Source organism: Mustela lutreola, chromosome 3 (assembly GCF_030435805.1).
Source record: "Mustela lutreola isolate mMusLut2 chromosome 3, mMusLut2.pri, whole genome shotgun sequence".
In the NCBI taxonomy this organism is placed as follows: Eukaryota; Metazoa; Chordata; class Mammalia; order Carnivora; family Mustelidae; genus Mustela; species Mustela lutreola.
The window spans coordinates 122,484,651-122,511,901 of NC_081292.1; the positions used below are offsets into that span (position 1 = coordinate 122,484,651).

General features: G+C 33.9%; 1 protein-coding gene and 1 pseudogene across 1 annotated transcript in view; one reads left to right on the forward strand and one right to left on the reverse strand.

Moving 5' to 3' along the window:
- LRP1B (LDL receptor related protein 1B) overlaps window positions 1-27,251 on the reverse strand; it is a 2,000,743-nt gene that overhangs the window by 1,693,472 nt on the left and 280,020 nt on the right. The window lies entirely within an intron of this gene.
- On the forward strand, window positions 15,846-15,914 carry LOC131828281 (U4 spliceosomal RNA; annotated as a pseudogene).

A 27,251-nucleotide genomic window follows, 5' to 3' on the forward strand; every position in this document is an offset into this window, starting at 1 on the left:
TGTATTCACATTGTGCAATCTATATAATAAAGAGCAGATTATATAGAATATTCCTAACATTCATGAATATTAAATGTTGAAAAATAATTAGGTGGTAAACATAGAAATATAAATAAAAATAATGAAACTCTGAAAAAATGCATGACAATATATCACTTTTAAAAAGCTTACCTAGAGAAAATTTTTACAAACATTTCTACAGTAATCATGGTTTTCCAAACATTTTGATATGGATCATCACATTTGATCTTCACAGCAACCTAATAAGATAAATATTTTTTATACTCTACCAAAAAAAAAGAAAAATCTCCAAGGAAAGTAAAGGCTGACATAGGGAGAGTCTATATGATAAATGTGTCCTTTATATGTTGTTTCTCTTTCTTTTACTACATTATTTTACCATTTCAAATGCCATTTCTCATACAATTCTTCTCCCTGCTTCCTGTAGATAAACAGGTTTGATTTTGTTCTTCAAAAAAAATAAAATTGTGTATCGTAAATTTTTAAATTTTACTATTTTAATTTTAATAATTTATTATATAATTTAATAATTTACTATTAAAATTTTACTATTTTAAATTTACATTTAAAAAAATTTTTACAATGGATAAAAATCCTGAAGAAGACATGTTTGGTAATCTGATTTCTTTTTTTCTCATCCATACCCCTAAATGCAATTTTCATCAAAGCTTTGCCACTGGCCTTCTTCAACAAGTTTATCTATTGTCATGACCTCAACCATCTTCTCTCACAAATGTCTCCTAAGCCCTTTCTTCTTAAATCTTAATTCCTGGTTTTTGAGTCTTAGATCTATAAAATTCCATCTTTAAATATATTACTCCTTCACACTTAGCGTGTATCAAGCAGAACTAGTTAGTTTAATTCCTCCAATGTGCCATTTCTATATTTTGGCAGATGGCCTGATTATCCTACAGTCTCTAGAACTGGAAACCACTCCAGGCCTAGCAGCCAAGACCTACCCAATGTTTGATTAACTCTTTTCACCATCCTTTTTCTAACTGCCACTAGCAAGAGTTTTCACCATCAACATGTACATACTCAAAAATTATTGTAGAAGAAAGCCAGGAAGGACAAAACTAGAGTTGCCTACAATTATTTCTCATATGTTGCCACTGTATACAACTTTAAGCAGATGCTTAACGACTGAGCCACCCAGGTGCCCCTCTACACAACTTTTTAATATAAAAAGAAAATTATAGATACCTATGTTCACCTAAATTATGTTTTTATATTGTAACTTAATCATAATTTAAATATATCCACATCTAGATATAAAATATCTCTGTGGAGAGCTATATAATACACAAATACCCATACATATAGTACACAAAAGGAAAATAAACTGTTAAAAACACAGTCTCATCTAGAAATGAAAATATGAATTAGCTGCCATATTATAAATTCTGCTGAATTTATAAGCTACCCACCCTGTATTTCCCTTATTTCTCTATAGAAACTTATCAGAAATTTCATTTGGTTAATATGCATTATTTATTCAATAGCACCACTGTTGTACTTTACTCATTCAACTACAACATTAAGTTATTAGGGTTGGATGCCTATGTTACCATAAATGTGAATAAAATTTCAGACACTGAAATCATGTAAAAATACATGGGTTATAACATAGCCAAACTAGCAGCTTGGAATAGACATGTTAATTGTGAAATTACAATAGAAATGAAAACACACTTTTTTTTTTTTTTAACCACCGCAACAGTGTTTATTTTTGTAAAGCAATTATCAACTTATGTATAAATGATTACAGTATGTGAAAACACACTTTAAAGCATTCTCTTAGAAACTATATCCACTACCCCCTTGATAGTCTGCAGGGTGATGTTGGAGAAACACAAGCTTACACTCCTGCAATAGTACCCTGATATCTCTCAGTCTCACCAAAATAAATCATAGTAGCTGTTTCGGTGATGACTGAATACACCTTCTTATCCCTGCATTCTCTCCTGTGTCTTAAGCTTTGTCTATCTTTGAGCCTTAAGTACAGTGGTGAGTTATACATACATTATGTTTTTCTTTATATTTTATTTGTTTCACTTATCCTATCCTGGCAACTGGATTAGAAGCTACTTTTAACTATAGTTTAAATATTTACATATTTAGTTTAAATATTCATATTTAAACTCCTGTAACACCAAACATAGTGCTTTGTATCAGTTAGATATTTAGCTATGACTTCATTCATTCTACAAACATTTATTGAGCCCCTACAATAGACCCAGCAGCACTGAGAAGGCACTAAACACAGTGGTGGACAAATTATATACTCTTTGCCTTCAAGGAGTTTGTATCCTTTCTTTTTTTAAGATTTATTTATTTATTTGAGAAAGAGAGAGAGAGAGGAGGAGGAGGAGAGCATGAGCTGGGGGAGGGGCAGAGGGAGAGGGAGAGAATCCCCAAGCAGACTCCTGGCTGAGTGCAGAGCCCTACAGGAAGCTGGATCCCAGAACACTGAGATCATGACCTGAGTCAAAACCAAGAGTGGGACACTTAACCAACTGAGCTACCGAGGTCCCCCAAGGAGATTATATCCTGGTTAGAAACAATCATAATAATTGTGACATGTATGACATGATTCCTGATGGTTAAAAGTGATAACACAAAAATGAAGACTGGTAAAGAGAATGTCTAAGGGGCTACTGTAGTTGGGGACCTCAGGGAAGGTCTTGCTGAGAAGGGGGCACATGAGCTAAGAACAGCTGAATCTCGTTTCAGCTTTAACATTCATTTGTCAACTATGTCTTCCAATAGCCTAGTGCCTCTTATAGTGCAGATAAACTGTACTGCTTATTTTTGTAATAGGAGCTCAAATAATTTTTATTATGGAGTCTGTTATACCACCAAATCATCATATAAACAGTGTGACTACGCACCACTTTCCCACATTTAATGGATGATGAAACTGAGTCTTAGAAAAGTATCCAAAGTAGTCTCCAGAAGTATCAACACGTGGCACTCCTTGTTGAGCTATCAATTAAACATAAACCTATCTGACTTAAGATTTCATTTTCTTCCCCTCACATTACACTGTACAAGTGCTAGTGTGATGGCACCCATGGTACTTCATAACAACTAAGTAACTACAATAGAGGAAGACCATGGCTATCAGAAGAGTCCAAAACAATATGCTGTCTTTAATGTAAAGTGCCAAAGTAGTTGATCTAATTGAATATAAACATATACTCATAGCCTAGGAAACTTCCAGCATTTCCACATGAAAACAGTTGCCAACAGAAGAGAAAAGAACTTCAGTACCAGTAATAAGCAAGAAACTTTGGAATTCAGATGCTCTGGATAAGCAGCAACTATAACAACAACAACAAAACTAAGTTTGGGGTAAACAATCAAGTGTAAGAAAAATTTGACCAGTTCCAAGTATGAATGAGGAGTTACGTAATTATTGTAAATGATTAAAGAGGTTAGCAAGACTGTTTGTGCTGAAGAATCAAATTACATTTTAATTCACTTAAAGCAGGCTTTTGAGATTAAAACTAATAATTAAATTCTCAAGTTCATGGAACAATAGAAACTACTTTTAATTTCCTAGGATTAGAAACATGTACCTTGTTTATTATAAAATATGTCTGCTATGAGAAAACATACTCGTAATTATCACAACACCAAATTTACACTGCTGTCTCAGTTAATTCCTTGGAGATTTGAGACAAGGCCTTGAACAAGCTAGAAAGGAGTCTGTAATATGCACTGGACAACAGCTGCAACTGCATTCAAACATTATTACAATAAGGATACAGTCTTCCTTCTACCCAACCTCATCTGTTTTGTGTTAAAATTATGAGGGCATATGCATATATATATATATATATATATATATACACACACACATAGAGGGAGGAATGTGGTGTGGTACCACTAATACAGCACATGACAAAACAGTTTATTTCTCTATGTTGACAGTGAGTTTATTTATAGGACATCTTTGTTTTGCTAATTAAAATATGGACCATTAAAATAATGCAGACATCTCCATTTTACATATGAAACACTACTTTCCCATCAGAATGACAAAGCACTAAGAAAAGAGGTACTATTTTTCCTGTGCCAGAGATCCTCTTGACTCCTTTTTGTCTGATTGTGTATTTGTTTCCTTTGGCATTATGATTACATTTCTTCTCCTTGGCCACTTTATTTTGTGATTAATTATAACCAGAACTATGCTTTTCCAAGGGATTTATGAAAGGACTTATTAGGGCTTATCAGGGTTGTATCATCAAGGTAGGAGTTTATTCCAAAAAGGAGAGGGAAAGAGAGTGATAAGGGAACTACCTTGTCGTGCTAGTTATTTACCTAGTAAGTGCTCCATTAAGAATTTTATATGAACTCTTCCTTTTAATCGCAAACTTATCCTGGAGTGCCTGTATGGCTCAGATGGTTAAGCATCCATTTTCAGCCGAGGTCATAATCTCAGGGTCCTGGGATGGAGCCCCATACCAGGCTCCCTACTCAGTGGGGAGTCTCTTCTCTCTCTCCCCCTCTCCCCAACTTGTGTATGCTCTCTCTCTCAAATAAATAAAATCTTTAATAAAAAAATCCCCAACTTATCTTGTGAGAAGAAATTTCTCAGATAATGACCTGACACTCAGAGAGGTTAAATGAATTTATCCAAGGTCATACTGAGAGAAACTGGTAGAGCCGGGTTGTGAAGTCAGATCTCAGAAACCAGTTTTTCCTCTAAACTAAGTTGTCTTCCAATAAAATGTGTTGTGTTCTTCTGAACTTGACTGAGCTCAAGTCTTCTGGCACAGTGGATGTAAATTTAAATTTTTCCCATTTTGGCTCCAGCATTTATAAGAATGAAGAATGATTCCTTATTCCATTCCACTGAGCAGGGTTGGAGAAGAGAGATAGGTGCACAATTGTGTTGCTAAGGATTGCACTGAAAACCTGGAAAGTGGGCCACAGGCCATGTTTTTATCCACAGACACAGCTCTGTCAAAAATTTCAAAATGTTTACTCTGATGTATGACTAAAAATTCCTTTCCTCAGCAATTATGTAGAGTATTGTGCTTCCATTCCCTAAATCTCTGCAGAGTAAAATGCAAAAATAGAGAAAGAAGGACAAAAAAAATCTTTCTTCCCTGTCTCTGCATTCCTAACGGCTCCCTAGAGTCTATGAGTTCTTGACTATTTTCTAATTAATAAGGTCAAATACTCAGGGACGCCTGGGTGGCTCAGTTGGTGGCTCAGTTGGTGGCTCAGCTGCCTTCAGCTCAGGTCATGATCCCAGCGTCCTGGGATCGAGTCCCACATCGGGCTCCTTGCTCCGCAGGGAGCGTGCTTCTCCCTCTGACTCTGCCTGCCATTCTGTTTGCCTGTGCTCACTCTTGCTCTCTCTCTCTGACAAATAAATAAATAAAATCTTAAAAAAAAAAATAAGGTCAAATACTCAAAAATGATATTTAAACTATTCGTGGAGAACAACTAAATATAGAAGTAAAAACCAACAAATTTCATATGTTCTAAGATGTATTAATCAGTAACAGTAGGAATGGGTCACATTCTTCATATTTATTTACATGTAATAACACTGATATGGAGAAAAGAGATAGCACTTTTTCAGGAAAGTTAGAAATTAACAGGACAGTAATTTCAGTGCTTGAGCTTTAATATGTAAATGACATAAGTGGCCATCAATGGATGAATGGGTGAAGAAGATTAAGAAGATGTTATACACAATGGAGTATTATTCAGCCATGAGAGAGGAGGAAATCCTGCCATTTGTGACAACATGGATGGGACTTGAGGGCATTCTGATAAGTGAAATAAGCTAGACAGGGGAAGACAAACATTGTCTGGTGTTCATAGAAACAAAAAGTAGAAAAGTAGTCATGACCAGGGCTGAGGGCGTGGTGGGTGGGAGGAGGAAGAAGCTGATAAAACACTGCAAATTTCAGATAGAAGATGAATAAGATCTGAGGACATAATGTAAAGCATGGTAGCTATAGCTGATAACACTGTATCGTACACTTGAAATTTATTTTTCTTTAAGATTTATTCATTTATTTGATAATGACTAAGCCACCCAGGTGCCCCTCTACACTTGAAATTTCTTAAAAGAGCCAAACTTAAATGTTTTCAACTAAATAAATAAATAAAAGGGATGGATATGCTAATTAGAGGGGCAGATCTTCTCACAATGTATATTCATATCAAATTACCATAATGTATACTTCAAATATCTTATAATTTTATATGTCAGTTACGCGTCAGAAAAGCTGAAAGAAATAAAAATATAAATAATGAATAAAACAATAAAAAATAAATACTACAATATTAGTACTATCTGATTCACAGTTATTTTGCCAGTAGAACTTCCAGAAGACTGCTAATTCTGTAGGAACAGAGAATATGTCTTGATTTCTTCATATTTTAGGACCTAACACAATGCTGGTTGATATTTAATAACTGGGAAAGAGGTAAAAGACAGAAAAAGTAAAGAGAGGAAATTTTAAAAATATGAAAAGAGAGAGGGGAGGAGAGGGGAAGAAGGAAGGAAGGAAGGAGGTATGACCACTCAGTTTTTGCTATAGGGGATTTGTGGAGTGGATGGTGTGGCTGGAAATAGTTGTTTCATGGATCCCAACTTTCATTCATTCCCTTAGATCAATAAAAGTAGTCCTCACATATCTACTAGTCAATGAAGAGAAATGTTACTTAAAACTTAAGGAAATGAAATGTTCTTATAAAAAATAATTTAGGAATATTTCAAAAATAGAAGAAAGTAAGTCTAATGAAAAGCATCTGGCAACTACAAAGTTTTAAGACCCAGTCTCAGAAATATTGTCTCCTCTTTAATTAATATATTGTGTAATATACTAAATTTCTTTGAATCTTGGTTAAATGTTCCAAAATGATGCATACATATAGGATGCCTTCCAGTTTTAAAAATCTACCTTTTACTACACTGGAACAAAATTAATTTTCCTAGTCATATTTTCTTTCATGGAAAAGAAGATTGTATCTAGAGAAATGACTATTTCCACTACACTGTGTGTTTTCAAATAAATAAGCCACGAACTTATGTTTAAAGCTAAGGCTTCCTGAATCTGTCAGTATCACTCACTTTTGGAGAGCTTACAAAGCAGAGGAGACCAGAGGGAAATAAGGTTATCCAGTCAGTTACCATTCAGTTGTGAAGTGTCAGCATTTACATTTTTATCAGCATTATACTTCCAGTGAGATTTAGGACACATTCCCTCTAAGTCATCTTGTCATATGACTGATATAAAAATACCATGGTAGAAAACTGAGCCTTTTTCTAGATACAATATTCTTCTCACTTTCCAGAAAGATAGGAGCAGCAGCATGGTATATTCCATTTATGTCAGCTCCAGAACTTAACTCGGCTCCATTTATTAGATGACTTAAAGAGAAGATTAGAACAAGTCTCACAAATTGAGGTTTAATACTCTGGGTGGAGAGTAAGAAAGCAAGGCTTATTTGCGCACTGTAGCACTTGCCAGTGAAATAAACAGCAGCTGATTTTGGAAACAGTTAAAACATTCACCCACCAATGTCTTCTTACCATCATCTCCAAGTAGGCAGTCACTTAATATGGTCCTCCCCAGACCAGTGAATCACCTTCTGCCAACTTTATTCTGACGGCCAAATCCTTGAGGAGCTGTTTTAGAAATGTCTCCAACCAAATACTACAATTTAAATATCCCATTTCCTTCTTTATTTTGTGGCCAGAGTTAGAAGTTTGGGTAACTGTGGTATGAGACTGGCTTAAGAAATCTCTGAACATTATTAAATGACCCAGTCTGTAGTGGTACTCACTGAGGAACCTGTGACAAAGAGCTGCCCAGGTGAGCAGCAGTCCAATGGCCAATCCTTTTTTTTTTTTTTTTCCCCAACTTCAACCATCTGCACTTGTGACTTTTGATTTAAATTTCAAATTTGAATCTGTTATTTGTTTTCTCTTTTCAAAGCATCAAAATTCATATGACATGCTGCTCCAAAATTAGTATTCATGTGGGCCTCTTGTTGTACCTCAGTTCCAGCTGTTCCAAATTTGGTAAAATGTATCCTGTCATTTTTGTACAATAAAATACCAGACAACAGAAACTTAATGATTTATTCACAGTGTTAGGGGGTAAGGATGAGGCCATTGGATATCGTTGATAAACAGACTAGTGGTAGGGAAAAAAATACTGACCTGATCTTTATCTGTTATTTAATGAAAGACTTAGGAAATATGATACTACTAAATTAAAACTAGATTTGTCAAGTCAAGGAAACTAAGGATTTATACCATATACTTTTTTCACCTTTCTTAAAGTAATTAGTAAGGATTATGGTAATGCTCAAAAGCAAAACATCTGTAAGTTGATGAATTTAGCAGCTACCTTTAGAGGTATGTAAGGAGCAAAATGTCAAGACAGATAACATCTTTTACTGACTGATAGCTCAAGGCCTATTGTTCAAAGTAATCACCAATGGACAGAAATCTTTTACTAAGAGATACCTGAAACTTACTAAAAGCTTTGAATGAAAAGCCTAACTAATAAACATGCAACCTTAATTGATATGACAACATCCATCAATTGGATTTTGTTATACTCTTCTTGAAGGAGGCAAGAAATAAAAAATTAGGTTTGGTTGAAGAGTTAGTCAAATATAAATGAGACAAAAATTATTCAGTGTTTGGACCATATCTGGTTTTTATCCAATTGTCTATACCAGCACTGCTCAATAAAACTTTCTGTGATTATGAAATGATTTCTTCCTGTACTCTTATCTACAGTAGCCACTAGGCTTGTGTAGTATTGATCAGATGAAATTTGGCTAGCGCAACTGAGAAACTGAATTGTTTCTCAGCTTTATTGAAGTTTAATTGACAAAATTGCAATATATTTAATGGATATAATATTTAGTATTTGATTTATGTATACAATGTAAAATGAATACCACAATCAAGTTAATTAACACATCCATCACCTCATATAGTAAACTTTCCTGTGTGTGTGTCATGAAAATGCTTTCGATCTAATCACTTAGCAAATTTCAAGTATAAAATACAGTATTATTAACCAGAGTCACCATACTGTGCATTGACTCCAAAGAAAATATTCATCTTGTAACTGAAATTCTGTACCATTTGGCCAATAAACTCTCTATTTCTCCTGTGGCCCACCCCTTGGCAACTACTTTTTTATTCCCTGTCCACAGGCTCCATTCGTGTGTGGATGTGTATAGTACTTTATTTTCTATTTCTTTACTTATGTATAGTTTATATACCCTGGTACATTAGTTTCAGGTGTACAATACAGTGATTTGACATCTTTATACATTATGCTATGCTCACCACAAAGGTAGTTGTCATCTCTCCCCATACAATGCTATTACAATATCATTAAATATTTTCCCTAAGCTGCAACTTTTATTACCATGACTTATTCATCCCATTACTGGAAGCTTGTATATACCATTTCCCTGCAGCCATTTTTCCCTTGCCCTATCACTCTCTCTTTGGGCAACCACTAGTTTGTTCTCATTTTTTATAGGTCTGATTCTGCTTCTTGTCTGTTTATTAATTTGTTTTGTTTTTCAGATTCTACATATGAGTGAAATCATACAGCATTTGTCTTTCTTAATCTGACTTATTTCACTTAGCGTAATACCTTCTAGGCCCATCAGTGTTGTCACAAGTGGAAAGATCTCATCCATTTTATGGCTGAGTAGTATTCCATTGTATATAAAGCACATCTTCTTTATCCATTCATCTATCAATGGCTATTGTCAATAATGCTGCAATAAATACAGGGGTGCATATATCTTTTCAAATTAGTGTTTTTATTTTCTTTGGGTAAATAACCAGTAACAAAATCATTGGATCATATGACATTTCAAAAAAATTTTTTGAGGAACCTCTATACTGTTTCCTACTTTTTGTTTTTGTTGTTTACATTCCACTTAAAAGTAATACATTATTTATTATTTATCTTTAGCTGATTTATTTTATTTAGCATAATGCCCTCAAGGTCTATCGATGTAATAGAAAATGGCAGGACTTCCTTTTTTTTGTGCCTGAATTATATTCCATTTGTATATTCCACATTGTCTTTATCCATTTCTCTGACATTGAACACTTAGGTTGATTCCATGTTTTTGCATTTGTGAACAGTGCTGCAGATTATCTTTTCAAAATAGTGATCTAATTTAATTTGAATATATACCTAGAAGCAGAAACGTGGTGCCAAATATTAGTTTTATTGGTAATTTTTTGAGGAAGCTCCATATTGTTTTCATAACGGCTCTACTAACAGTGTGCAAGTATACTTTTTTCCATATCCAAACCAAAACCTTTTATCTCTTCTCTTTTTTATAACAGATATCCTAACATGTGTAAAGTGGTCCTTCATTGTGGCTTTGATTTGTATGGCTTTGATGATTAGTGATCTGGGGCATCTTTCATATACCCATTGATTATTTGTACAACTTCTTTGCAAAAATGTCTGTTAACATCCTTGCCCACTTTTTCAACAAGTTATTTTGTTCACTGCTATTGTGTTGTAAAAGATCCTTATGTATTTTGGATATTAACCCCTTACTGGAAACTTGTTTAGCAAACATTTTCTCCCATTCAGTAGACTACCTTTTCATTTTATTGATTATTTTTATTGCTGCACAGAACTTTTTAATTTGATGTAGTGTCATTTGTTTTTAGTTCGGTCTGCTTTCCGTTTTGGATTTGGGGCTTGTTTGTTTGTTTCTTTGTTTTTGCTGCCTGTCCTTTTGGTGTCATATTCAAAAAAATGAAAGTCAAAGAGTTTTTTCCAATCCATGAACAAGATATATCTTTGCATTTGTCTGTATTGTCTTCAATGTCTTTCATCAGTGTCATAGTTTTTAGAGTATAGGTGTTTCACCTCCTTAGTTAAATTTATTCCTAGGCTTTTTATTCTTTTTGACAATGACAATAAGATTATTTTCTTTATTTCTCTTTCTGTTACCCACTTATTAGTTTATAGAAACACAACAGATTTCTGTCATATTAATTTTGTGTTCTGCAATATTACTGAATTCATTTATTAATCTTAATAATTAATTTTAATAATTTAATAATTTTTATGGTTTTCTAGATACAGTATCATGCCATATGAATATACTGACAGTTTTACTTCTTCCTTATCAATTTAGATGCTTTTATTTATTATTGTCTGATTGCTGCAGCTGGAGCTTCCAGTACTATGTTGAATAAAGGTGACAAAAGCGGACGTCTTTGTCCTGATCTCAGAAAGAAAGCTTTCAGTTTTTAATCATTGAGTATGATATTATCTATAAGTTTTTCATATATGACCTTTATTATGTTGAAGTATGTTTCCTCTAAACCCACTTTGTTAAGAGTATCACAGATAGATATTATATTTTGTTAATTTTTTCTATGCGTCTATTGATATAACCATATGGTTTTTATCTGATCACATGACTTTCGTCCTCATTTTGTTAATGGAGTGTAACACATTTTGTTGTATGTTGAACAATCCTTGTATCATAGGAATAAATCCCACTTGATCGCAGTGTCTGAACTTTCCTATTACTTTTAATGTGCTTTCAAATTAGTTTTCTGAGATGTGGTTGAGGAGTTTTGCATCTACGTTCATCAGGGACGCTGGCCTATAGTTTTCTGGGTTTTATTTCATTTTTGCTTTTTTCTTTTAGTGTCTATATCTTGCTTTGGTATTAGGGAAATGAGTAAAATCAAAATAAGTTTGATAGTATTCCCTCCTTTTTAACTTTTTGGTAGAGTTTGTGAAGAATTGGTATTAATTCTTCCTTAAATGTTTGGTAGAATTTAAATTCTTTGAATGTTTGGTAAATTCATATGGTCTTGGACATTTTTTTTTGTTAGGAGATTGTAGATTACTGATTTAGTCTGATTACTCATTGGTCTGGTCAGATTTTCTATTTCTTCATGATTCAGTCCTGTAAGCTCATACGTTGCTAGTCTATTTTGTCTGGTGTTAAGTATAGCTATCCCTGCTTTCTTTTGGTTTTCATTTTCACAGAATATCTTTTTCCATCCCTTCACTTTTAGTCTATAAACGTCCTTAAAACTGAAATGAAAATGCTGTAAAAAGCATCTCTCTCTCTCTCTCTCTCTGCTCCCTTGCCCCCCCACCATCCTTTCCTCTCCTCCTTCTTTCTTTAATCTATTTAGCCACTCTATGTCTTCTGATTGGAGAATTTACTGAACTTAGTGCACCTACATTTAAAGTTATTATTTTAAGCAAGGGTTTCCTGATGCCATTGTGTTAATTGTTTATGGGGTGTTTGGTAAATTCTTTGTTCCTTTCTTTCTCTTTTTCTGTCTTTTGTGATTTAACGATTTCTGCTTTATGTCCTTTCTTTTTCTCTTTTGTGTATCTACCATAATTTTTTGCTTTGTATTTACCTGAGGCTTACATGAAACATTTTATAGCTACAGCAGTTATTTTAAGATGGTAACAACTGATTGCATACAAAAGTTCCACATTTTTATTCCACTGCCTACATTTATGGTTTGATGTCACATTTACATATTTTACATTTTGTACCTATTAACAAATTATTGTATTTATAGTCATTTCTAATACTTCCGTCTTTTATCATTGATAATATAGTTAGAAGTGATTTATATACCACAATTACAATATCAGAGTATTCTGATTTTGATTATATATTTACCATTACCAGTGCTTTCCTCAATTTTTCAATTTTTTTCTCTTTTTCTCTTCTCATTAGATGATTTCCACTGATACATCTTTTAGTTTGCTGTTCTTTTCTTCTGCCTGTTCTAACCTGATATTGACCTCTCTACTGAATTTTTCAATTCAGCTATTGTACTCTTTACCTCTATGATTTCTGTTTGGTAATTTAAAAATACTTTCTCTTATTGGTTTATATGTGGTTCTCCTGAATCAGTGGGCACATTTATGAACACTACTATGAATTCTCTGTTGGGCAAATCACTTACCACCACTCATTAGTGTTGACTTCTGAAGGTTTATTGTATTGTTTGTTTGAAACATACTCTGTATCTTCATTTTCCTTGAGTCTTTATGTTGATTTCTTCAGGTTTGTTAAAGCAACCACCTTTCCTAGTCTTAATATGGCCTTTGATATGAGATGAACCTTGCTAATCAGCCTGGCCTGAGATTCTGGGTGCCACTCAAGTTTTGTTTTGTTTTTCCTTTTCCAAACAGTTGGATTTTTGTTATTGTTGTTGTTGGTTTGTTTGTTTGTTTGTTTGTTTGTTTTTTAGTGACTCCCAGGAGATTCAGGGGTGCCAAGTCCCATCATTGCCTTAAAGAGTTGGGGAGGGATGTCCACACATATATTCAAGTTCCCAAAGGACTACTAATTGCCTGTCTTGTCAGCTCCCCTGTCAAGCTAATTGAAATCCAATGTTCAGCAGCTGAGAAAGTCAAGATGTGACAGGTAGTGTAACCTTTATTAGGTAGCAACTGGGAGGTGGGTGTTTTTGCCTATATACTCTGCACTGACCAGCATGAATAGACACTGGGAGTGCTTGTACTGAGCTTATTAGCCCCTAAAGTCAGTGATATAGGATCCAATCCATCCAGTGGCAGCCATAGAAGCTTGGGCACTAGATGTATGAACAAAGTCCTTACAGGAAGAAGTTGGGGGCTTGCTTTATTCCTGGGGTAAGCTAGAGGGAGAAGGTACAGAACTTCCCACATGCTCATTTAGGTTCCTGGAAGATTAAAAAGAAGCCTCTCCCTTTGGCAGCAGTATGCAGTCAAGCCCTGCAGGAAGAAACCCGAAGCCTTCATTTTTTTGCTGAGATTAGTGGGATAGCCATGGAAAGTGCTCATATGCCCATTTAAAAACCTGATATTGTTTAATATTGTTCTGCTAGACTAATAAATTTTGAGGCTGTTGGATCTCTGAGTTCAGTGATTTGGGAACCCACCCCTCAGGTGGCAGCAATAAAATAGAGGTGCTAGATATGTGGACAAGCTTGTTCCAGAGAGAAGCTAGAGATTTGATTTCAATATTGGAGCAAGCTATAGAGAGAAAACCAGGGACGTGTCCATAAGCCTCTTCAGTCTCCAACTCCCACACGCAGGTTGATCAAAAGCCTAATCCCAAGGGACCACCTGAGAAAATAGGCCATCAAATTCCTTCCAGGGGGAAACTAGAAGCCGTGAGGTTTCATTTCCCTGCTCCCTTTGTGCCAACTCTAAGGGGTAAGGAGGATACTCCTGGAAGGTGCTCATGTACCTCTTAAAAAACTCTTTGTTTAATTATGGGGTCTGGGGGACTCATGAATGCTGATCTCTAATGACTCTCTAAGCTAGCTAATTAAGGAGCCAGTCACTCAGTACAAGCCATAACAGTTCAGGTGATAGGAATGTGGTCCAAGCCATTCACTCCCCAGGGAGAAACTAGAAATTTGGGGTTCCCTCCCAATTATAAGGTACTATGCTGAAAGGTGGCATTTGTGGTTCAAGTTTACTTCCACCTTTTCTACCCATTTCTATGTGAGTATTCTCAGTAACTTACTGTGTAGCAATCACTCAACTACTTTCTGGATTTTTCTTAGAGGAAATTGATGCATGTGAATCCATATATTTGCTGTGTCCATGGTTGGAGGAAAAGTCAGGAGCTCCTATTCTGCCACTTTGTTCCTGCTATCTGAATTTTTAATTTTAACTGTTTTATTATTTTTTAAGATTTTATTTGTGTATTTGATAGATAGAAATCACAAGTGGGCAGAGGCATTCAGAGAGAGAGCGGGGGAAAAAAGCTCCCTGCCCAGCAGAGAGCCTGATGTAGGGCTCGATTCCAGGACCCTGAGATCATGACCTAAGCTGAAGGCAGAGGCTTAACCCACTGAGCCCCAGGTGCCCCAATTTTAACTGTTTTAAGTTTCAATAACCACATGTAGCCAGTCGCTACCACATTTGACAGTGCAGTTCTATACTGTTTTTATCCATTGTTATATATAATATTTAAGTTCAGAATAAGGATTCTAATGTATTCTCAAATTTCAAAGAACAAATATATTTCAGGGATGCCTGGTTATCTCAGTCAGTAGAGCATGTGATTCTTGATCTTGGGGTCATGAGTTCAAGGCCTATGTTAGCTATAGAGCTTACTTTTAAAAATTAAAAAAAAAAGAAAAGAAAAGGTATATACCTTTTATATTACCCATAATTGTATTATTAACTGAAAAGAAAACCAGACTAACAGTTTTTTAAAGATTTTCAAATGCATATAACCAAATAAGGAAAGCTACCTAGGTGACATATGGTATGTGGCTTCAGCAAGCTACTCATTATTCTAAGGCTCATTTTTCATTACCTTGAGAGGTTGAAATAATTCAAACATTACAACGATGTTATAATGACTAAATGAGATAATGTGTATGTATGATGCATCAGGCAGAATTTCAGGCACTAAACTGGTATTAGATAAATTTATCAATTCTCAAGCAAAATATATTAGTTATATAAAGTTTTATCATACACAAAAAGTTCCTCTTTTCATTTAGATGCATTTTAATCAAAGAGATGAACAAGAGTTTAGCATAATATCATTTTTTCTTTTACTAACTATAACTGTAGAAATTACTTAATAACAACTGTAAGTGTTTAAATAAGACCATGGATTTTTTCTGCTTTGTTAATCGTCAAATTCTTGTGTTTAGAACAGTTACTACTCTACATTAGACAGTCAGTAACAGTTGTTGAATAAAGAAGACATAAACAAATGTGTAATCATACCCTTTTAAGTTCTTCAGATTGCAGAGTTTCAAGATTTAAAGTTCAGAATACAGCTTTGCGCAGTGGCAGTATCGTAGCCAATGAGGTTTATCCGAGGCGCGATTATTGTTAATTAAAGTTCAGAATACAGCTTTCCTTATTGTCCCCCCTTGCTCATAGCCATCTTGCTTAATTTTATCAGGTTTTATTTCCAAATGTCTTGTATTTTCATTCTTCCTCTCAACTAATAATGCCATTTCTCTAGCCTGATGACCCATCCAAATAAATGCATTAACTTCCAGCTGCCACTCTCAATCCTGGAAACTCACCATTGCCGCTATCCTCCATAACAGCAATCCACACTGCGGTGGGTGCCAATAAATTCACTGGAATAGGGTTAGCAGGAATTATTACTTGGAAAGAGGGACCAATGTTTGTGAGTATTTTAGATGCAAACAAACATAAATATATATTTATGAAAGATATCCACACCTGAAGGCAATAGGGGAGCAGTGCCTTTGCTCTCTTTTTAAAGTATAAATCAACTTACAGTTATATATATAAATGTAAAATAGAGGTGTCACTCTTAGTAACTTACACTGACATTTTCTCTCAAGAAAAGAAAACTTCTCCCAAGTTGCTGTCCCTGCACAGGAATAAGTTCAAACCCAAACTTTTCTTGGGGAGAGAAGGGGGCACGTACCTCTTCTGAAAAACTTTCATGTCAGATTTCACAGTGGAAAGCATATTAATGAATGGCTGATATAAAAGGCCTCAGGTGCCTGGGTGGCTCATTTGGTTAAACAACCAATTCTGGTTGTTTAAGCTCAGGTTGTGATCTCAGGGCCATGGGATCGAGACCTGTGCTGGGCTCCACAAGAGTCTGCTTGTCCCTCTCCCTCTGCTCCTCCCTCTGTCTCTCTCTCTCTCTCTCTGTCTCTCTTAAATAAATAAATAAAATCTTTAAAAAATATATATATATGTTTTCATTTCTTAATGAACTGCTTTCATCATAGCATTCTTCAGATTAAGAACCAAATATTTTCTATTTTTAATCATATTAATTTTAGCTCATTTTCACCTAATGTATTCTCAAATTTGGGTGGTCAGTATACTAATCCCACCTTTAGAGCCTTATTTTCTAACATTCTCACAAAACTCATCATTCATAGTAGGCAAACCCATCCTTCATTAACTAATACATAAACACTGATCATTCTGGATTTTAAAACTTGAATAAAATATTTCTAGTCAGTTTTATTCCTTTAACAATTTAAAACCCATAAACCAAGTCCTTCTACTTTCAACCAGTGTGACCTGTGGCCTTCCCTGTACTAATGTCCTCTGAGGTTTACTGAACACTCAATTAGAATTTTGCACAGTTTACCGCTGCCCCATGTGTTGGCCACCCTTATTAAGGTAAAGAATTTTTGGCATCTAGAGCCTTAAATTATATTTTCTCTGAACTTTTTTCCTTTTTCCATGTTTCTAAACTTGCTCAGTTTACAATTGGGGTTACTTTTGAATCCAATTTTTTATGTGTTTTCATTTACTAAGTAAACATTATTCAGCTGCTTTTTTTTTCCCTTAAATCAAATAGGTAAAGACTATTTTCTAGTAGCAGTTATCATGGGAATGAATGAAACTATTTAAAAGCACTTTATTAATATACAAATGGTCTACCAAAAAATGAGAATAATATCTTTATGCCTTGGTTGTAAGCTAAAGAATTATATCCATGAAAAATCTTTAAAGATTCCAGTTAAGTGAAATAATCCATGTGTTTGGCACATAATATGTTCTTAGTACGTGATCCTTGAATGTTAAATCAGGCAAGACTATACATAATGCAACACAGCTTGCAAACAAAAACATCATAACTTGAAATAGATTAATCTATGCTTTTAATTTTAAAAAGTGTTTACTTTATGTAAAATAACAGAGGCCGTGTAGATCTCAATAGATCTCCACTTTTACTCCAAAAGTCATATACATCAGAAAAGAAAACAAAACCACCCTTCACCTATAGTTCCATATAAGAGGGAGATTAAAAATAACAAACACTTCAAATGATGTTCAAACAGGGGGAAAATACCCTAACAAGAACAGTCAGCTCAAATATAAACTAAAACAGATTATGAGGGGAAAAAAGAGAGGGAAACAAACCTAATGGTTGGAATACAGACTCATTCTGACAAAGAGAGATTCTCAGAATCCATCAGACCAAGTCAGAGAGTTGATGGATGACATTAGTTAACTCTGGAACAGAAAGGCTGGGCTTTAAAGGACACAGGGCAAGAGGTGATCTGGGACTGTCAATCTTGTAAACATCCCTCCTACGAGAGAGGTAACTTGAGAAATAAAGTCTCCCTGAACATCTGGAAAAGAAAGAATAAATATTCACATATGTATGTATGTATATTATCTTGAATCTGAAATCCAAAATATCAGAACTAAACTGGATTTTAAAAAGGAAGTCACCTGGGTGGCTCAGTCTGTTGAGCCTGCAACTCTTGATTTCATCTCACATCATCTCAGGGTCTGAGATCAAGCCCTGTGTAATGGAGCCTGCTTAAGATTCTCTTTCACCTTCTGACCTCCCCTCCATCCCTGTTTGCATTCTTTCTCCCTCTTTCTCTTAAAAGGAAAAAAAAAAAAAAAAAAAAGGAAGTCATTGTATGAGTTGACTGAATTTAAGTAAGACACTGAAAAAAATAACTCAGAAATGAAGACTGAGTCCAAGGTTCCCAAAAGGTATATTTGACTAAACTATAATAAAGAACACGTAGTAACAGCTGAGAGTGATTAGAGAGAGAATGATAGATACAAAAGATCTAAATGAGTCAATATATGTATAATAGGTTTCCTTGAAGAAAAAAAATAAAAAACAGAGAACTAATATTTAAAGTCATAATAATCTAAAAATGTTTCTTCTGAAAATACAAAAAGCTTTAGTTTAACATTTTAAGTATCCTAAATATTACTTGAAAAATTGATCCAGAAAGTTTAACTCTAAGACATATTCTAATAGAATCAGATTATAAAAATACAGAAAAAAAATCTGGGGCTATTCAGTAAAACAAGCAAGACATTTATAAAGAGATGAAAGTCATGACGCATTATTTCTCTATAGCAACATACAAGGTAAGACAACACTAGATTAACACATTTTTGAAAACTTAAAGAAAGAACACCTCAAGGTCCTATTATCCAGCCAATGTTTCCTTCAAGTTTCAGGAACTACCCAAAAACATGTTTAAATGTTCAAGAATTCAGGGAATGCTGGAGTCAAGTGCTTTCTGAGGAATCTACTAGAAAACTTATTTTGTATATTCCAAAGACAATTGGGAAGAACCTAGCAAAGGGCAAACAGTGAGAATGTATTATGCTAATTTCAGATTTATGATCAAAATCTGAAGTTAGCACAATACATTCTCACTGTTTGTGAGAAACAGTGAAAGAATAATATATATTTATCATATAAATATATATTGAAAATGAAAGAATAATATATAATTCTTTATATATTATAAAGGTGAAAGAATAATATATAATTATTACATGACCTGACAAAATAGAAACATTTCAACTAAAATAACAACAAAGAGAGAGAAAAAGGTAAATTGGCATGACATCACTGATTATTGCTTTGAACTTTGAATTTTTCTTTGCAGGCTTGTTTTTGGTAGTTGTATAGGCAGAATAATTCTAGAATTATTGTGTATGTATTATAGGAAAGTCTTCACAAGAAAACATTTATATTCTTCGAAATCAGAGTTATCACTGTGGGAAAGGCAAGTACAAATCAGAGGAAAGTTGACAAAAACCCTGGAGAAGAATCTGAATTGGAGGTATGAGTATGACCTCATAATTAAGGGAAAAAAATCTCACGAACATGGTGTGCATGTATGTGTGTGTGTGTGTGTGTGTGTGTTAGTAATGCTACTCCACTAGCAATTAACATACTTAGTACCCAGTTCTTGGCTTCCAAATGGACTCGAGTCTCTTTTGAGAAATGATGATTTCAAGTCTGGGGAGTACAAGTACAAACTGAAAATGGAATATATTCTAGGGCCAGAAAATCAAAGAACTTCTTAATGAGTAGTGGGAACGTGTCAGAAAAACAAAGGAGCTAGCTTTGCCCATTTGAGCAAATTTGGATCAAGTTTTTTCTAAATTTATATTGATGTATGACACACAAACAGAAAAATACCAACTTTAAAATAACAGTATTATTTGGTGAATTTTCATTGTGAGAACACACTCTTTTAACCAGACACAAATCAAGAAATAGAACATTATTAAAACATTAGAAGCCACATTCATACATCATCAAAAGTCACCACTCCTGACTTGTAACAGCATGCATATTTTTTGTCTGTTTTGTAACTTACAGAATCGTATAGAATATACTCTTTTGTGTCAGACTTATTTTTGTGAGATTAACCCATATTATTGCGTATTAGAGATTATTTATTCTGATTGTTGTATAGTATTTTATTATCAGTACATATCACAATTTACATTTTGGATGAACTGACAAAAAAATATAAGACATTATATATTTTTTTAAAATCCCTAAGTCTCTAGAGACACTAAAAAGTGCAGATGGGAGGAAAACTTATTATTTACATAATTATGCAAGCAAATAATTGTAAAAAGGATGATAGAATGAGAAAACGAGCATACTGTAACCATCAAAATAATCATCTATTTGAACAATGATCATCAATGAATCTAAAATCATTGGCTCAAATGCTAATGGAGAACAGGTTATGCACCCGGTTTCAAAGTGTTAGCCTGCATATCACTTAATTATCTCAAAGGAAAAGTGGCAACCTTATAATGGAAAGAAAGTGCAAGCATCAAATCCAGAGTTATAAATAATATGTTTCATGATGCTATGCAATATCATGTATATAGCATTCTTTCCAAAAATGTTAGACCAGTATTTAAGTATGATGACTCAATCAGAAGAATCCAGATTGTGGGGCATTATATAAGACGTCTGGCCTAGACATTTAAAAATTTTCAATGTCATGAAAGAGGGCACCTGGATGGTTCAATTGGTTGAGTGAGTGACCTTAGCTCAGGTCATGATCCTGAAATCCTAGCACTGAGTCCCATCAGGCTCCCTGCTCAGCGGGACGTCTGTTTTACTCTCTGACTCTTCCCTCTCATGCTCTCTCTCACTCTCTCTCTCAAAAAAATAAATAAAATCTATAAAAAAAATTGTCAATTTCATGAAAGAAAAGAAAAAGTAGGTTTGAGTTTGTTGTTCTAGATTTAAAAAATATAACAACTAAGTGCAACTTTGTGATCCTTGATCGGATCTTAGAACAAAAGCTACAAAAAACTCAAGGACAACTAGGAAATCAGAGACATTTAAATATGGAGTATTTATTAGATAAGATTACTTTATCAGTGTTGAATTTCTTGGGTATGGCAGTGGTATTATATAGAAGAATGTCTTAGTTTTTAGAAAATGTTTACAGAGGGAGTTCCAGAATATGCAACTTCCATTTTATTTTTAAGGTAATACAGAGGAAAAGAAAGAAAAAAACAAATGTGGCTGATGAGAACTGGTGAATGCAGATAAAGGTTTTTGGTATTCATTGGTACTATTGTTTTAATTTTTCTGCAGATTTAAAAGATGAGAACAAAAGGGATATATAAAACACATCTTCAAATTGAAGACTGTTTTTAAAATTCAATATGGTAAAAAAAAAATGAACTAGCAACTAACATCTTCTTTTCATAGTTTAACCATGTAAATCCAAAACATCTGTTTATCCAATCTCTGAATCTCAATTCTAATTTTAATTGACTTACCGGTTAGCACATATTCATTGTAGAATAAATACATGGATATATCATGAGTTTTACAGTATTTAAAATAACCTTAAATTTTTACTTTACATTGATCATTTTTTTCCTTATACATTACAAATTGATAAGCCACTATCATTCATGAAAAAGATGATTCTGATTAGTGTTTCAAAAAGAAAATCTTTCTTTTGAAGTTTGATCAAAGGGCAAAACAAATAAGACTCCGTGACAACTTTAAACTTACATTTCATTAGCTCTATTCAAATATTACTATGATATTAGCTACTGTTTGCCAAAAATTTTTTTTAAAAAGGAGCTTACTTTATAAAACCAATCCCTCCTCTGTCCCCCCAAGAAAAATCCATCAATACTGATTTTGAAAAAAATCTGTTAAGAATTACTAATCCAATCATTTTAGCAAATTTTCTTTAAAAATAAAAAGAAAACAAAACCAAAAGTATTTTAGAAATGTTCTATAACTTTAAATGATAAAAACTATGATTCAGGGATGCCTGAGTGGCTCAATCAGGTAAGCGTCTGTCTTCCGCTCAGGTCATGATCTCAGAGTCCTGGGATTGAGTCCCATATGTGGCACCTTCTCAGCAGGGGAGACTGCCTCTCCCTTTCCCTCTCTCCCTGCTTGTGCTCTCTTTGTCTCTCTCTGGCAAATAAATAAATAAAATCTTAAAAAAAAAAAAGAAAGAAACTGCAATTCATAGTCCTGATGTGATAACAATAAACCATAGCAATAAACAAAGTCTAACTTAAAAAATAAATAAGAAAATAAAATGTAATCTTTAATTCCTATTGATAATTTCCTATGAGATTAGAAAGACACTTTTACCTGACATTGAGGAGCCTAATTTTCAACACATTATTTGACATTTAACATAAAGACACTAATAACTTTTGAACTTGCTGGTATATTTTTTCTTTTAAAGGCAAATGAGGGGCGCCTGGGTGGTTCAGTGGGTTAAAGCCTCTGCCTTCAGCTCGGGTCATAGTCTCGGGGTCCTGGGATCGAGCCCTGCATGGAGCTTTCTGCTCAGCAGGGAGCCTGCTTCCTCCTCTCTCTGCCTGCCTCTCTGCCTGCTTGTGATCTCTGTCTGTCAAATAAATAAATAAAATCTTTAAAAAATGTTTAAAAAACAGGCAAATTTAAAATGTTTAAAAAAAGGCAAAACTTACATAAACTCCTGCATAGATGATTATAATAATAATATCGCTTATTGACATCCTAGTAAAGATGATGTTATTGCAAATTTAAATTTCTAAAGTATGAAAAATACCATCTGAAGAATATGCCACTCTAAAATACGCCACTCTGCATAAAGGTTGAATAACAGGTGCAAGAAAGGCATTCTGACCTGTTTTTTCCTAAAAGCAGAATATGAAACTCCTATGTGAAAGATGCCCTTCCTATACCAGAAAGGAGGAAACATTCTTATCATCACAGACAGAGTCCAGACCAAAATAATTCTACCCAAATAGAGCCAGTTAAATTAATTATTATTTTCCTTTAGTCTTACATATTTTACTTACTTTTCCACAACTGCCATTATTTTTTTCAACCTAAGTGTAAAAGCATTTTGGTAGTCATTTTCTTATTTGAGCATTTATGTCATATAAAATTTATATTAAATAAGTCTGTATGCTGTTTTCCTGTTAATCTGTTTTATGTCAATTTAATTTAATTCTCAGACTCTAGTTGGAGACCCTAAGAAGGTCGAGGTAAAGTGCTGCCTCTGCTAAAGATCACTGTTACACACAATAGAGAAACCTTCAAATCTTCATATTTGTTATATATTTTTGGCAAAATTTATCTTCCATATCACATGCAGACTTGCTGTCAGTGCTAACATATAAGCCCAGAAAATTTTCTATTCTTCTTGTGAAATTTTTACTTGGGAATATGCATTAAATTGATGTTCATATTTGTTTTCTATTATTATGAATTTACCCTATATGATATACATCTCTAGTATCTCTAAAAGTTAGGGACGGGAAGGATCCCTCTAAGGTCTTTTTTTCTTAAATAATTTTTATTTTTTTATAAACATATAATGTATTATTAGCCCCAGGGGTACAGGTCTGTGAATCGCCAGGTTTACACACTTCACAGCACTCATCATAGAATATACCCTCCCCAATGTCCATAATCCCACCCCTCTCTCCCCCCCACCCCCGCCAAGCAACCCTCAGTTTGTTTTGTGAGATTAAGAGTCACTTATGGTTTGTCTGCCTCCTGATCCCATCTTGTTTCATTTATTCTTCTCCTACCCCCCAACCCCCCTTTACTTCCTCATATCAGGGAGATCATATGATAGTTGTTTTTCTCTGATTGACTTATTTCGCTAAGCATAATACCCTCTAATTCCATCCACATCATCACAAATGGCAAGATTTCATTTCTTTTGATGGCAGTATAGTATTCCATTATATATATATATATATATATATATATATATATATATATATATATATATATATATATATACCACATCTTCTTTATCCATTCGTCTGTTGACAGACATCTAGTTTCTTTCCATAGTTTGGCTATTTTGGACATTGCTGCTATAAATATTTGGGTCCATGTGCCCCTTCAGATCCCTACATTTGTATCTTTAGGAGAAATACCCAGTAGTGTGATTGCTGGGCCAATATAGCCAGGGTAGCTCTATTATCAACTTTTTGAGGAACCTCCATGCTGTTTTCCAGAATGGCTGCACCAGCCTGCATTCCCACCAACAGAGTAGGAGTGTTCCCCTTTCTCACATCCTTACCAGCATCTGTAATTTCCTGACTTGTTAATTTAGCCATTCTTACTGGTGTGAGGTGGTATCTCATTGTGGTTTTGATTTGTATTTCCCTGATGCCGAGTGATATGGAGTACCTTTTCATGTGTCTGTTGGCCATCTGGATGTCTTCTTTGCAGAAATATCTGTTCATGTCCTCTGCCCATTTCTTGATTGGATTATTTGTATTTTGGGTGTTGAGTTTACTAAGCTCTTTATAGATTTTGGATACTAGCCATTTATCTGATATGTCATTTACAAATATCTTCTCCCATTCTGTCAGTTGTCTTTTGGTTTTGTTAACTGTTTCCTTTGCTGTGCAAAAGCTTTTGATCTTGAAGTCCCAATAGTTCATTTTTACCTCTTTAAGATCTTAAGCAACACATTTGCTACATCAATAAATAATACTTTTAAAATTACTCAATTTGATAAAATTATGATTAAATTATATCCTTTAGTTATTTCCCCTCAGAGAATGAAAAACAATTACTCATTAATATGGAGAGAATATGTTAACAAAGGTGGTCTATATTTGAGTCTTTATAGAGACCCAGGCTACTTACTTTTTCATGAAAATATAAAGTATACATTTATTTAAGTTCTTTTGGAAGGACATGTGACTAATATAAAACCATTAAGCTTTCTATTTTACCAACCAGGAATATCTTATTTTTAGAGAATCTAATATGATAATTTCCTGAATTCCCCAATTATTTAAACTCTGACATAGTTAGGAATGTTGGACTCTAAATAGAAATATTTGCCTTTATTTTATATTATTTCCAAATATCCATATTATTTCCTTAACATTAAAAATTAGTTATTTACATTTTTTTTTGCCTTGGCACCAAACAGGCACTAAAAATTCTCTCTCTCTCTCTCTCTCTCCACACACACACACACACACACACACACACACACATATGTATAAATATATATATATATTTTTTTGCCTTGCCTTAGTGTAACAGTAATATTAGAATAAGACAGTAAATGAGAACAGTTAATTAGTCTAATACTGGAAAAAGAATGAACTCAAAGTGCTACTATTCAAATAAAAGAAAATATTTAGTAAGTAGGAGATACATGAAGTGTCCTAAACAAAAATTTATTCTTCTTTCTATTACAAAAAGAATACATAACAAATTATGTAGTTATTCTCTACCTTCCCAAACATTCACTTCATAGGGGTTGGTGTTCTTTCGATTATTTCTAGGCACTCCATTAATTTCTAGTCATCGTAACCTGGAGTATTACTATTCCTTTTTTTTTAAATTCATAGTAGTTGGCACTATGATTTAATTAGAGCATGCTGAGTATTAAAATAATATGATAAATTAAAAAATAAGATTATTTATATGGCATATAAGTAACCATTTTCTACTTTTGCTTTACACACATTTGTTATTATGGGAGAGTAATTAGTAGCTGTGAGGAGTTTCCTCCAAGTTACAAATGTCTGTGTCACAAAACATAACTTCAAATTTCAGTTACAGCCGATCATAATTTATCAAATTCCAGTTCTACCACAGATACTAGTATTGGATCAAGCTGAAACAACCCTGCATTCTAATAAAAAGTAGAACTGTTCTCTTTTACGAGTTATGTAATTGTAAACTAAAATAAGAATAAATAGGCAAGAAGCATTTTCATCTTTTAATGAAGACTTAAATTTAAAAGTTTTTAGGATAATTCAAAGTTGCACTATTAAAACTTTACACTATGACTTAAAGCTTGCTATCTACCATATAATCAAAGCAAACAAAAATTAATATGAAGCTTTCTTTAATATGTCGTAGAAAGTGAAACACTATTTTTTCCAACTATGAAGAAATCCCCAAACTTTGATGATAAAGAGATAAAGTGTATATGCTTTTGTTCTGGGATAGCAAAGATAATTAAATTTCCACTGTTCCTGTTCTCAGCCATTGGGTGGAAGTGTTCTGAAAAGCCACAGTCCAGGAAAGGGATTTTATTTCTGAATCATAACTGCATCTAAGTAGGGCCATTGATCAGTTTTTGCAATGGGATATGTGTGGAAGTGAATTGTAGTTCAAATTAATTAAAAAGGTAACATACCTTTTCTACTGTTCTCTCATATTTGGACTAAATACAAGAAGCTTTGATAGACCCAAGAGAGTCAAAACTCTCAGAATGGAAGTGTATATAGGGTCCCTGAATCTTTATGTAGAAGATACAGATGAACTGGCCAAGAATATCCACATTTTACTGACACAAACTTTTAATTATAAATCCCCTGAAATTGAGGGTTATGTTTTTTATAGCAGTTAATGATATTCAGACTGATACATTAGGTGTTCAGCAGGGTAGAGGGGATGGGTGTTGAATGGGAAACTTTTTTCTGATTTCTGGGGCAATCTAGTGTTTCCAGTGAAAAATGCACTTGGAATTCTCTATAAAAGGTGCAGGTTAAGGCAACAGAAATACAAAAATGCAGTTAACCAGTTACCTCTAAAATGGATACATTTTATTTTTTAAACTAGAGTCATATACCTGCACTTATAATGGAATTTCTTTAGACATATTTTTAACTAAGAAAAAAGAGAGAAGTGTCCCATACTCCTTGGCATATGTCAAAACTGTTTTGACATTCATTCCTTCAAATGTTTGAATTCTTAAAAATAAATTCTCTTAAGCCGCTGCCTTCGGCTCAGGTCATGATCTCAGGGTCCTGGGATCGAGTCCCACATCGGGCTCTCTGCTCAGCAGGGTGCCTGCTTCCTCCTCTCTCTCTGCCTGCCTCTCTGCCTACTTGTGATCTCTCTCTGTCAAATAAATAAAATCTTAAAAAAAAAATAAAATAAAATAAAATAAATAAATAAATTCTCTAGCA